Source organism: Equus caballus, chromosome 16 (genome assembly GCF_041296265.1).
Source record: "Equus caballus isolate H_3958 breed thoroughbred chromosome 16, TB-T2T, whole genome shotgun sequence".
NCBI classification, from domain to species: Eukaryota; Metazoa; Chordata; class Mammalia; order Perissodactyla; family Equidae; genus Equus; species Equus caballus.
In genome coordinates, this window is record NC_091699.1 from 85,408,909 (window position 1) to 85,421,095 (window position 12,187).

The window sequence follows — 12,187 nt, forward strand, 5'->3', positions numbered from 1 at the left end:
GTTAAACGCCATGCCTGATAACAACTGGTAAGTGGCTGAGCTGGCATTCAAACCCAGGCCTGTCTGGCTCCAAAGCTCTTTCCTTAACAGTGTGCTAAGGTCAGCTTGGAAAGTGGGTTGGAGTTTGACTTGGGAGCTTGACTCTTACTTGCTTCCCAGGAAGGTACTTTGAGGACCTCTAAGCAGCAGTGTTACTCATGAAAAATGTGTTCAAGGGGCTGGCCCAGTAGCATGGTGGTTAAGGTCAGCACACTCTGCTTCAGTGGCCCAGATTCTTGGGTTCACATACTGGGCGTGGACCTACACCACTCGTCAGACCATGCTGTGGCAGGGACCCACATACAAAATAGAGGAAGATTGGCACAGATGTTACCTCAGGGCCACTCTTCCTCAAGCAAAAAAGAGGAAGATTGGCAACAGATGTTAGCTTAGGGCCAATCTTCCTCACCAAAAAAGAAAGAAAGAAAGAAAAGGAAAAAAAAGTGTGTTATAGGAGCATGAATCTACTGAAAGCAAGCAGGACCTAGAGGGAAGCCAGATAGGAGGCAGTGGCGGAGCAGAACTCTGCTTCAAGACCCTATGAGCAAGCTGACCTTGACCAAGGTAGGGGGCATGGCTGGCATTTGGTTAAAGACTCTTGCTTCAGGGCTGTTCTCCGAACTGGCTGTCCCAGCAGGTCAGAAAATGGGTTGGTCTACTGCTCTGACACCTGGTTCTGAGAGATGGGACCTGAGCAAGGGCCTCTACACTGTGCAGAACGTAGGTGTGGGCTGAGAGGGATAAAGCACGAGTCCCCAAAAGTGAGGCCGATCTTGAGTAGGACACTTTCGGGCTCTGATGTATATACTCTTGTGCTGTGAAATCTAAGCAGATGGTTCTGTCTTTGTGTGGTTTGGGGGATGTAACACAGCACATTTACTTTTTAGTAAGCATACCGGAGTCAGGAAGACACAGAGTAAAAAATGGCCCAGCTGTTGTCAGAAGGCCAACGTAGGATAAAGGGAAGAGGAGAGTAAAGGACAACTTTGTCACAAAGGGAAGATGAGTGAAGGCAGCAGAGGTGGACAGATAAGGAGCCTTGGGCTTCATCCTTGAGGTCCAGCCAGAAGCTGCTGTATGCAGAGCACTCAGCCTCCTGGTTTGGACAGGTAGGTATTTCCCTCCAGGTTCAGATTCAAGGGCCTCCACATACCTCCTCCTACCCCCAACTCCCTTGCAAGAAAGTAACAAAAAGCTGGCCTGGTGGGGGAGGGGGTTGGGGACAAGAATGGGGCTGCTGATTGCAATAAGCCAAGGAGCTGGAATTCAATAGGCATTCATCCTATGTAAGGCAGGAAATTGAAACTGAGATGCTTGCATAAACCCAAAAACACTGATCAGACTACTCCCTCTGTGAGAGTGTGAAATAACCAAAATCTGCTCAGAGACAACAAGAAAGTTTGTCTATTTGGCCTAGGATCTATGTGAGTTAAAGAAGTTCTGCTCTGCTCTGGCTCTGGCTCTGGCTCTGGGTTTGAATTTATGTGTCCTGCTAGCCAATAGATTAAAATAAATGGAGCCCTGAGCTTGCAGTACTTATAGGCTGCTGGAAATAAGTAAATATAAAAACTGTCTGGAGGCACACAACTTCAGAGCAGGCCAACCAAAATTCCCTGTGATAAAGCCATGCCAAACATGAGCTCACAATCTAAAATTGTAAAACACACGTGAAAATAATCCACTGAAAAGCAAGCATCAGCAGAAACATACAGTCAAATTAGACTTCCAAGAGCCTCAGATAATAAAAATGATCTGATACAAACTATAAAATAAGTATATTTAAAGTGGGTAAAGAAATTTAAAACACTTAAAAACATGGAAAAGAATAAAATGATGTTTTTTTAAAAGATAGATTAAAAAATAACCAGAGTAGTTGTAGAAATTTTAAAATATAGTCATTAAAGTTAAAAAGGTAATAGATGCGTTAAACAGCTTATTGAACACAGCTGAAGAGAGGATTAGTAAACTGGAAGATAGAGCCAAGGAAATTATCCAGAATGTGTGTAACAGAACACACTGGTAAAAATTTAGAGCATTAAAATAAAAATAAAATTCTAAAATCTCCCAGAGAAAGCAAAAACAACCATATAGATTATTTATAAAGAAATAATAGAATAATCAGACTGATATCAGACTTCTCAACAACTCTGATGGAAGACAACAATGGAACAATATCTTACAATAATGAGGGGAAATACTTTTGAATAAGAAGTCTAAACCCAGCCAACTTCATTAAAATATGAGGGCTTTAAGGGCTGGCCTGGTGGCACAGCAGTTAAGTTTGCACACTCCACTTCGGCGGCCCAAGGTCACCGGTTCAGATGCTGGGCACAGACCTACACATCGCTTATCAAGCCATGCTGTGGCAGGCATCCCAAGTGTAAAAGAACAGGAAGATGGGCACAGATGTTAGCTCAGGGCCAATCTTCCTCATAAAAAGAGGAGGATTGACAGTGGATGTTAGCTCAGGGCTAATCTTCCTCAAAAAAAAAAAAGAGGGTTTTAAAAACTAAGATAGTTTCAGATATAGTAGCCGCAAACTGGAAACAACCTAGATATCCGTTGACAAGTTAATGGATAATCAAATTGTGATATATTCACACAATGGAATACTACTCAACAGAAAAAAGGAACAATCTGCAATCTTCTGATACACATATCAATGTGGATGAATCTCATAGACATTATGATGAGGCAAAGAAACTTCACACAAAAGATCACATACTGCATGGTTGCATTTATATGAAACTATTGGAAAAAAATCTAATCTACAGCAATATACAATAGATCAGTGATTTGGTGGGTATGGGGAAGGAAGGTGGGGACAGGAAAGGGCACAAGGGAAATTCTTGGGGAGGTAGGATGGAAATGTTCTAGAGTCGAGATGGTGGTGGTATGAAATTGTCTAAACTCAAACTGTACAATCGATATCTGTCCCTTTTTACTGTATGTAAATTATACTTTAATAAAAGATGAATAAAATTTTTTTTAATTCGTGTATTGATTCATGATTGTTTATGCAAAAAGTATCAACCCAACCTAAAATCCCATATTACACCCACATGAGAAGTCAGCTGATTGACATGAAGTAACCGTGTGCTAAGGAGGCTGTAATAATTGATTGACTAGATGTTTGTAAGAAACATGTTTAAATATTATCTTAAGAGGAACCTCTAGAGCAGTGGTTCTCAAACTCCAGCAAGCATAAGGTTCATCTGGAGGGCTTATTAGGACACATGGTTGGGCATCGCCCCTAGAATTTCTGACGTAATGGGTCTAGGGTAGGGTCCAAGAATTTTCGTTTCTAGTAAGTTCCCAGGTGGTGCTGACGCTGCTGTCCAGGACCACAGTTTGAGAGCTACGGCTAGAGAGTAATAGAAATAGAAGAGGAAACCAAGGAGAGGAAAAATAGAATCTTAAAAAACATTTTAGAGTTGGCCACACCAAATTTTGAATCCAGGTTTCACTACTTCCCAGCAGTGGGACCCCTGGCCTCTTACCTCTTTGAGCATCAGATTGATTCTTTGAGTCTCAGGGTCATTGTAAGGATTAAAGGAGATAACAAACGTAAAGATGTTGGCAGAGTCCCCGGCACGCAGCATGCATTTATTCCAAGGTAGTGGCTGTGGTATGGAAGGGGTCACAGATCAAGCTCCTAGCAAGTGTTTGACCTGTCGGAGGTCCTCGACAAAACACGGCTTCAGCATGCTCTTCCATCTCAGATCTGTGTGTGTAGAGAATGGGAGGGGACGTCTGGAGGGAAAGTGAGGGACAGAGGATGAAAGAAAGCAATTGCCACTCAACACCTCAGCCAGTATTGTCCTCTACACCTTCCATTCAAGGAGGACCACCTATCTGAGAATTGGCAGCAGAGCCCCAATTTCAAAAGTTCTGTCCCAGGGCCCCTTAACTCTCCACTCATACGAACAAATCACATACCTGTGATGCGGGGTCGGTGAGCCGAGGAGTCGAGCCGAGGAGTTGAAAGAAAGATTTCTTGGACTCTCAAGATCTGGCAGCAGTGCTCTTTTATTTAGAGAATAGTATGGAGTAGCATGGGGACAGGACCCATGGGCAGTCCGAGCTGCTGCTGCGTGGGGACAGGACCCACGGGCAGAAGGAGCCGCTGCTGCTGCTTCTGCGGCAAACGTGAGTTGAGAGTAGGGCCAAATTTAAGGCATAGGTATGTGAGTTATCTCTTTACAAGACAAAGGAAAGACTATGTACAAAAGTTGTTCAAATGGTCTCAGTGTTGGTAGGTTCTGGTTATTGGGTGGTCCTATAACTTTTAGTTAAGAATCAAACCAGATTAAGTAAATGGCAGAAGCCACCGCTTCAGCTAAAGACAAAGGAGGATGTTGGCCGGGGTCAGTTACATGAGGTTGCCAGATAGTAAACAACTTAAGTCCTTGCCTCCCCCATTAAGAGTTTCCAGAGATAAGGCCATCCCGCCTTCCTGGCACAGACAGGGAGGCATCTTTACAAATGCCTCCCAACAAAGGGCGAGCAAACTCTACTCCTCGGAGCCTGCTTCTCATCTGCAGTTTTAAAAGTAACCAGCCTAAAAATCCTCATCACCTGGATGTTGCATTTTCTGTTTCCTGGGTGTCTTCACTTCTGAATTTACTTACTTAACTCTTTGTGGAATCCTTTAGGTGGCTCTAAAGACTGGGACAACTCATCAGCCAACTAACTGTCTTTCTAGGTTGCAAGAACCCCTCTGGAGACGACACTAAAATGTGAAGCTGTGTGTCTCTCAAGAAGCTTGGGTCTGAGAAAAACGTCAGCTAAGAGCAAGCACAGCCAAGATCCCCAGGCACTTACCTGCAGCTCTCAGGAGCATCTGACTGCCAGCAGCTGGGCTCCTCGCTGGCTCCCGGAAGCCAGGCAGCCTCTCCGGCCCAGATTGCCCAGCTCTGCCTTCTCCCTCTCTTGAGGTGAGAAGGCGTTTCCTCAGCAGGCAAATGGCTCAGTGGATGCTCACTCAGCTCTCTGCAGGGTCCCCTTGTTCCCCTCCCGTTGGGCAATGCCCCTGCCACTTGCAGCTGAATGTGCTTCTTATGGGAAGTAAACATTCTATCAGGCTATCTTCACCTGGAGACCTAGGAGGAAAGAAGCCTGGAGTTCCTTCCGCTACCAGGCAGCAGTGGGCCATGCTTCGATTTTTATGTAAATTCTGCTTCTGCTCCACTTTTGTTCCTGGAAGGCAGGCCAGGAGAGTAGGAGGTCACAAACCCTCAACCCTCCTAGGGCCATAGGGATCAAATTTCTCTGGGCCATTTGCAATCTGTTTACTTTACCCACGCCACCCACTCCCTTACCATCAGCCAGGAGGAGGTAGGGAGCTGGCAGGGGTCACTCCAGACCACCTCTTCCCAAGGGGGCTGTCCCTCCCTCTCCTCCAAGGATTCTTGGAACGCCCTTGGCAATCCCACCCGAGAGAAACAACTTCCCGCTGCCCTTTCCGGACACCAGACCTAAGGACTGTCTCACATTTCCCAGATTAGGCAAAATCTATTTACTGTTTCGCTCGCTGAGATTAGGGGCCATTTTCTGTTTTGTTTATCACCGTATCCCAGTGCCTAGCACATGGTGGATGAGGGATAAACAAAGGTTCGTGGAGTGAAGCCTGCTTATCTCGATTGCGAGTGGGGGAGGGCCTCTCCGTACCAGAATGCCCCAGTTTTCTGCATGCTCTGCCGAAGGAAGAGCGAAGGATTTCGAATACCAGTGATGCTATGAGCCGCCAGCAATCTTTCTTTGCAAGACTTCAAACTAAATGAAGGCATTGCTGAGTTAATCAATAAGATATTGGTCCATATACTCTCCTACCATTTATCAAATGCCATTTGATGTTAAAATCAATGAAGGTGTGCCCATTCAAAAACTTTTATTACATAGTGTCTTGTTTCCAATAAGTGGTTTGGCCCATGATTAGAATGACAATTGTGACCTTTTGCTGCGAGTGAGTGCTGAGCACTTGTCCTGGCTTGTTTCGTTTAACTCTGTTAGTAACTCTTCAAAGGAGTTAGTAACTGAATTCCCACCATAAGGATGATGATGGTGAGGTTCAGAGAGGTTAGGTGCTTTCCCAAAGTTCACACAGCTGGTAAGAAGACGGTGGATTTGAACCCAGACACTATTCTGTCTGGCCTATTAGGCCTTGTTTACCAAGTGAGGAACATACTATTTACCTCTTAAGACGGTATTGAGGACTAAAACTGGATAACGTTTGAAAAGAATTTAGTGCAGTGGTTCTCCAACTTTACTCCTACCAGAATCACCTGGTGAACATGGTAAAAACCCAGAGGCGGGGCCCTGAGCTACTTGAAGAATCCTGGGCCTCTCCAGGCCTTGTTAATTCCTCCATACCTGTCAAAGTTCGAGAACCATAAGTGCAGCACATTAGATAACAAAAGCATGGGGAACTAACAAACGAGTGACTGAGATTTTCACATATTGAGGTATGTGGGGTAACTATCCGGGTTCAAAACTTGTCTTGAGCTAAAAGCCTTACTTAAGGCCTATCAAACATACGGTGTACATCTGCTTATCCATTAAAGTAAGAAATGCACTCTTTTTTTTTTTTGAGGAAGATTAGCCCTGAGCTAACATCTGCTGCCAATCCTCCTCTTTTTGCTGAGGAAGACTGGCCTTGAGCTAACATCCGTGCCCATCTTCCTCTACTTTCTATGTGGGACGCCTACCACAGCATGGAGTGCCATGCGGTGCCATGTCTGCAACGGGGATTCGAACAGGCAGACCTTGGGCCACCAAAGCGGAATGTGCACACTTAACCGCTGCACCTCTGGACCGGCCCCGGGAATGCACTCTTAAGATAAAGAGTGCGTACTTCCTCTCCTCTACCCTATTGGTAACTCCTGGATTAGTCCTCTTCTTGGCATCATGGTCACGTTGACCTGCTAAATTGCAACTGAATACCTCTCTGGAAATGTATCTTGGGTGTATTTAATGTATCTTCTTTGTTCTAAAAAGATCTAAGACTGTACTGAAATCCATGCTTCTCTGGAAGGCTTCTAACACCTTCCCAGGTTGTAATCCTCACTCTGGCTCATAATAAACTCACCCCAATTCTGATTCATAGGTTGGTTATGGATTATTTGCGTCAACACAAGCAAACACAAAATTCCCATGAGGTCCAGGTGTAAAGAAAGAGCAGAGGCCGAAAATATCGGGCCAGAGAAAGCTTCAGCACTTCAGGATCCCCTCAGTGCCCCGCATTCTGCAGGCGCTGCCCCTGGATTTGGGAGAGCCAGGTCTCAGGAACATGTGTTAGTAATGGCCATAGCCATGGCCATGGCCAACTTCATGCCCACAAAGGCCTCAAGGCAGCCTCTGGGAGCACGGCACTGTGCTTGGGCCAGTGCTGGGCTGCTGGTGAGGAGCAGCTGGTCGTGCTGCCCTTGATGGCAGATTCCCTACCTCAGCCATGGATGTGAGTCAGATTGAGTGTTTCCCAACCAGACACCCCCATAAGGCTACCGGGGCCAGGCAAATATGCTCCCCTGCTGTCAGAGGGGAGACTCCAGACCCAGAGCCCCCACAGGGTCCTGAATAAATGTTCAATGCCACTCAGGCTGGGGAATGAGCCATTGGATTTGTCTTCACCTGGAGACCCAGGAGGAAGGGGACCTGGGAGTTCCTTCAGACACCAAGGCAGCACTGGGCTCTGCTTTAGTTTCTATACAACTTCTGCTGCTTCTGCACTTTTGTCCCCAGAAGGCAGGCCAGGAGAGTAGGAAGTCACAAACCCTCATCCCTCCCAGGCCCACAGGGATCAAACTGCTCTGGCCCATTTGCAATTTCCTTGTCCTCCTCACCTTCCTTAACCCCCTTAACATCAGCCAGGAGGAGGCAGGAAGCTGACACAGGTGGCTCCAGACCATTCATCCCAAGGCGACTGTCCCTATCTCTCCTCCATGAATCCTGGACTGCCCTTGGCAATCCCATCCGATGGAAACTTCTTCCCACTGACCTTTCCTTCCACCAAACCTAAGGAATGTCTGACATTTCCATTTAATGTACCTTGGAAATCTTTTCAAATCAGCACATAAGATCTACCTAATTCTTATTTCTTTACCTATTCATATTTTATTGCGTTTTTTAATAAGTAACATTCACAAGGTTCAAAATCCAAGTAGTATGAAAAAATATACAATGAAAACTCTGGTTGGCCTCTGTTCAGTTTCCATTCTCTCTCTATATTATCCAATTTTTAGTTAGGTCAATATTTATCATTTACATTGTTTTGACTATTTAAATATTATTTATAATTGAGCTGAATAATCTACCGTGATTAGATTTCCATTCCTGTACAACTCTGTTTTTCCTGGAGTTAACAATTCCCACAGTTTTTTGTTCACTTGAAATTGTTAGTTTTTGTAGGTCCACAACAGTTGAATACTGTCAATTTCATGTGTTTCAACCTAATACATATCTTTGACTAATTCTTTTCAAACTCACAAACATAACGTAAAATCCCTCTAAGTAGAATCAAGGAAGACATTTTTTCTTGAAGGTGTTGTCCTGGAGCCCTTCATCCTCTTACTGTAGCCTTCCTGTTTAGGTTGCAAATCAACCCAAGGGGGCTGTGCTGTGCCCAGTGTCCTTGAATCTAGAAGCCCACTGAGACAATTTCTTAGAGAGTAAGCCTGCAGTTTTTGATGGGGTTGGGTGGATGTAGTCAATTTTGGGGATGGGATAGAGGTGAAAACCCAGGATCCTAGCTGTTCCTTTTATAGACATATAATGATCCTTCTGCCTTCAGTCTTCACCCCTGCCTTCTGGGGCACTTGATGCTTCTGACTTCTGTGCCCCACAGAAGATTCTGCAGGTAAACTGGATTGCTTCCCTTTGGCATACTCCTTTGTGATACTTGAGTTTCCTTTTTCCACTTGGCTAGGTCCATTATCACCCATCCAGCCACTTTTCCATTTTTCCCATCACTCAACTGCTCTTTCACCTTTCTTCGCTTTTATGGATTTATATCATTTTTATTCTTTTCTGAAAAGTTATGAAAAATTTTGAAAGGGGGAAAAAATTAATGGATGTTCTATCTAGTCCATCCATTTAGGTGATCTCTGCCTTTGGTTGTCTTTAGTAGGCTATTTTCCCACTTTGTAGAGAGAGAAGTTAACCTGCAGAACTGATTGTAACGCCAGTGTTTCTGGTCTATAGCTGTGCAATTGATTTCTGACCCCGGCCATACAAATAGCTCTGCCCAGTGGAGACTGCAAATCCCTGCAAATCAAACCCTCATTTGAACCAGCTGCAACATCTTACTGGCTGCCTCACTAATTAATGAGTTAATTAAAAATCTTCGTTGTGTTCATTTTATATTTGTATGAGAGTTATGATTGCATCTTTTAAACAATTATCTTCATAATTTTGGAGTTCCTGCCGAGATGCACAATAGTCCCGGGGAAGAGGCAGGCAGACTGTGTGCCAAGAGAAGCATGTTTCATGAGCAGCTTAAGCCAAGGCACGTGTTTCCTGGCTCCCAGAGGTGAATCCCAAGTGTCAATAGAACTTTAACTTGGCCAACTCTGTATTCTCTGGGGGTTTATTTTTCCCCTGTCAATTAATTTTGTGTTTTGGTTTTGGCTCATTTACAGCCCATAAGTTCATACCTTATCGGTGACAGCAATGACTGGGAATTTGGCTGGATGCTCTGACCATTCTGTGATTTCTATAGATGAATGATAAATATCTATTCTCTGCTGGGTGAGAGAGAATCTGTTTTTTTAACTAAAATTTTTTTTTTTTTAATTTGCTTATGGGTTTGTCTATTCTGAATACAAATTAAGTAGAAAATCCATGCCCCCTGGGAAGGAGAACTGCTCTCTCTGATACACGGAACGGTGAATTTTTTTTAAGTTCTGTGTTTGCGTCACTTGACCTGTGGCTAAAATTGCAGAATTGACGCTATAAGCTCTCTAACTGTCTGTAATTTGGGAAAAACTTTACCTCCCAATGTGTGTGTGTCTATTTTCCTATTTCTGGAGGGTATAAATAAATTAGATTACTAAGTCTTTTAAATTAAAGCTTTGTTCTGATTGGTTTATAGAATAAATAAGTGCCTATATAAAATCCTGAAAAATAAGATAATTAAATTTCTAATACTTTAAATGAGCTATAAAAAGTGTGCTAAAAATCAATCTTCCTGAAGCCAACTTAGCAACCTTTTAAGAATCCAAATTCACATAATTAAAGTAGATGTTTGGCAGACACGACCTGTTTACTAATGTGGGTTTAATAAAAACAGCTTTGTCGTCTCTGATCCATCACTGCATAATGCAAACAACATTCTCTACTTGGCTATGTTTTCCCTAAACATTTACAGGTTTACTGATCAAATAACTAACATTACTCCTACATAGTGTTTAAGATTATGAAAAATATAAACTTATGTTTGACTAAATTGAATCATTAGTTATGATTATTCTGACAAACTTTGAATTTTAACGGTAATTATGTTTTGTAGTATGTCAGCTTGAAGATAATTTCCAAGATCTCTCAGTAACTTAAAACCTGAAGCTGATATTAAATTAAATTAATTATTATATAATCAATGGCTATCTGGGTACTTTCTCAGTAGGGTAGAACACTGACACATTGATCCCTCAGCATAATTTTGCTTATTTTTATATGCTATAAGAGAAGCCATAGCAATGAGTCCTGTTAACAAACGTGCTCGTTTTTGCCACACAGAAATGCATGTGACTATAAAAAATTGTATTATGAACTTTGCTAATCTGCTAAAATGCTTCAGTATGACAGAAAGTTCTCCGTTATCTGCTTTCTAGTTTTTTCTGCGAAGTAGGAGTTAGTCATTTCAGGGAAAAGTTATCAAGACGAGTAGTTGCCACTGCACCCAGGAGCAATGATGGCAGAGAAATACAACTGAGGATAGGCCTTCGCTTTTCTATAAGCAGTGGTTCTTGGGATTTTCGTTCTTCAGACTGCTTTGCACTTTTCGAGGGACACAGCTTTTGTTTATGTGGTTAAAACTATTTATGTTTATTAAAAATCAAAACTGATAAATATTTAAAATACTCATTTATTTATTCTTTTGAAGATAGTGATATGAATGCATAGCCTGCTATCATAAATAGCATCTTAATATTATTATGAAATTAGTTTTGAACTTGTGGACCCCCTGACATCTGTATGCAAATAAAAGTGTCACCATAGTGTGAAAAAAACATACTAAAGAACAAAACTTGGAAAGTGAATTTTACTTGTCTGGGTTTATAATACCAAATTGTACAGGCTGCAAAATGTGTTAAAAGTTTTGGAAACTTCTCAATCTTGATGGGCTTGCCTCCTTGGTTTTCTGATTAACGTCTTCACCTACAATGTAGACGGTTATTCTTTCCAGGGTGACCCACCTTCCTGACCAGCCCGGGATGGAGGGTTTCCTAGGATGTGGAATTTTCAGTGCTAAAACCCAGGGCATTCCCAGGGAATCTAGGAGGCTTCGTTACTCTATTTACCTTTTGTGTAATCTGCCTAGAAAGCAAAGATTCTATGACTGACCTGAATAATTTTATAAGTCATATGTTGACTTTGTGCTCTTAATTATGAAAAGGAGAAGAGGAGGAGGAGGAGAAAGAAAAGAGAATAAAAAATCTTGCTTGCTTATGAAAGTGCTATGGTTCTTTACAATCTAGTTACCCCTTATATTTCTTTTTAAATGTTTTGTAGTCACTTTGATTCAATAGGAAACCAACTCTTGCTTTTTAGGCACTCGTGATCCTGTCTTAATCAAGCGTCCCAGTTTCCTCTGATAACTCTTTTGATTTTTTGCCTTCCAAAGATCAGGTCTGAAATATAGAAGAAAACACAATAAAACGTGCAGGACATCTTTTACACCTAATATAGTCTGAGAGTTCCCAGAGGGTTCCAGGAAGATCACAAAGATTTCTTCTTTTACCTTATAAAAAGGGATGCTAGAAATAATCAAGTTTGATGAGTTGCATAGTAAGAGCTGTCAAATCAGAAGAGATGCTCAGCCTCCCCTGCGTTAAATTGGTATAGGTAAGGCGTTATTAACACACATATTTCAGAAATTTTATGCCTTTTGGGAAGTCCCTGGAGATTTATCAAAGCCTTGCTTTCTGTATAT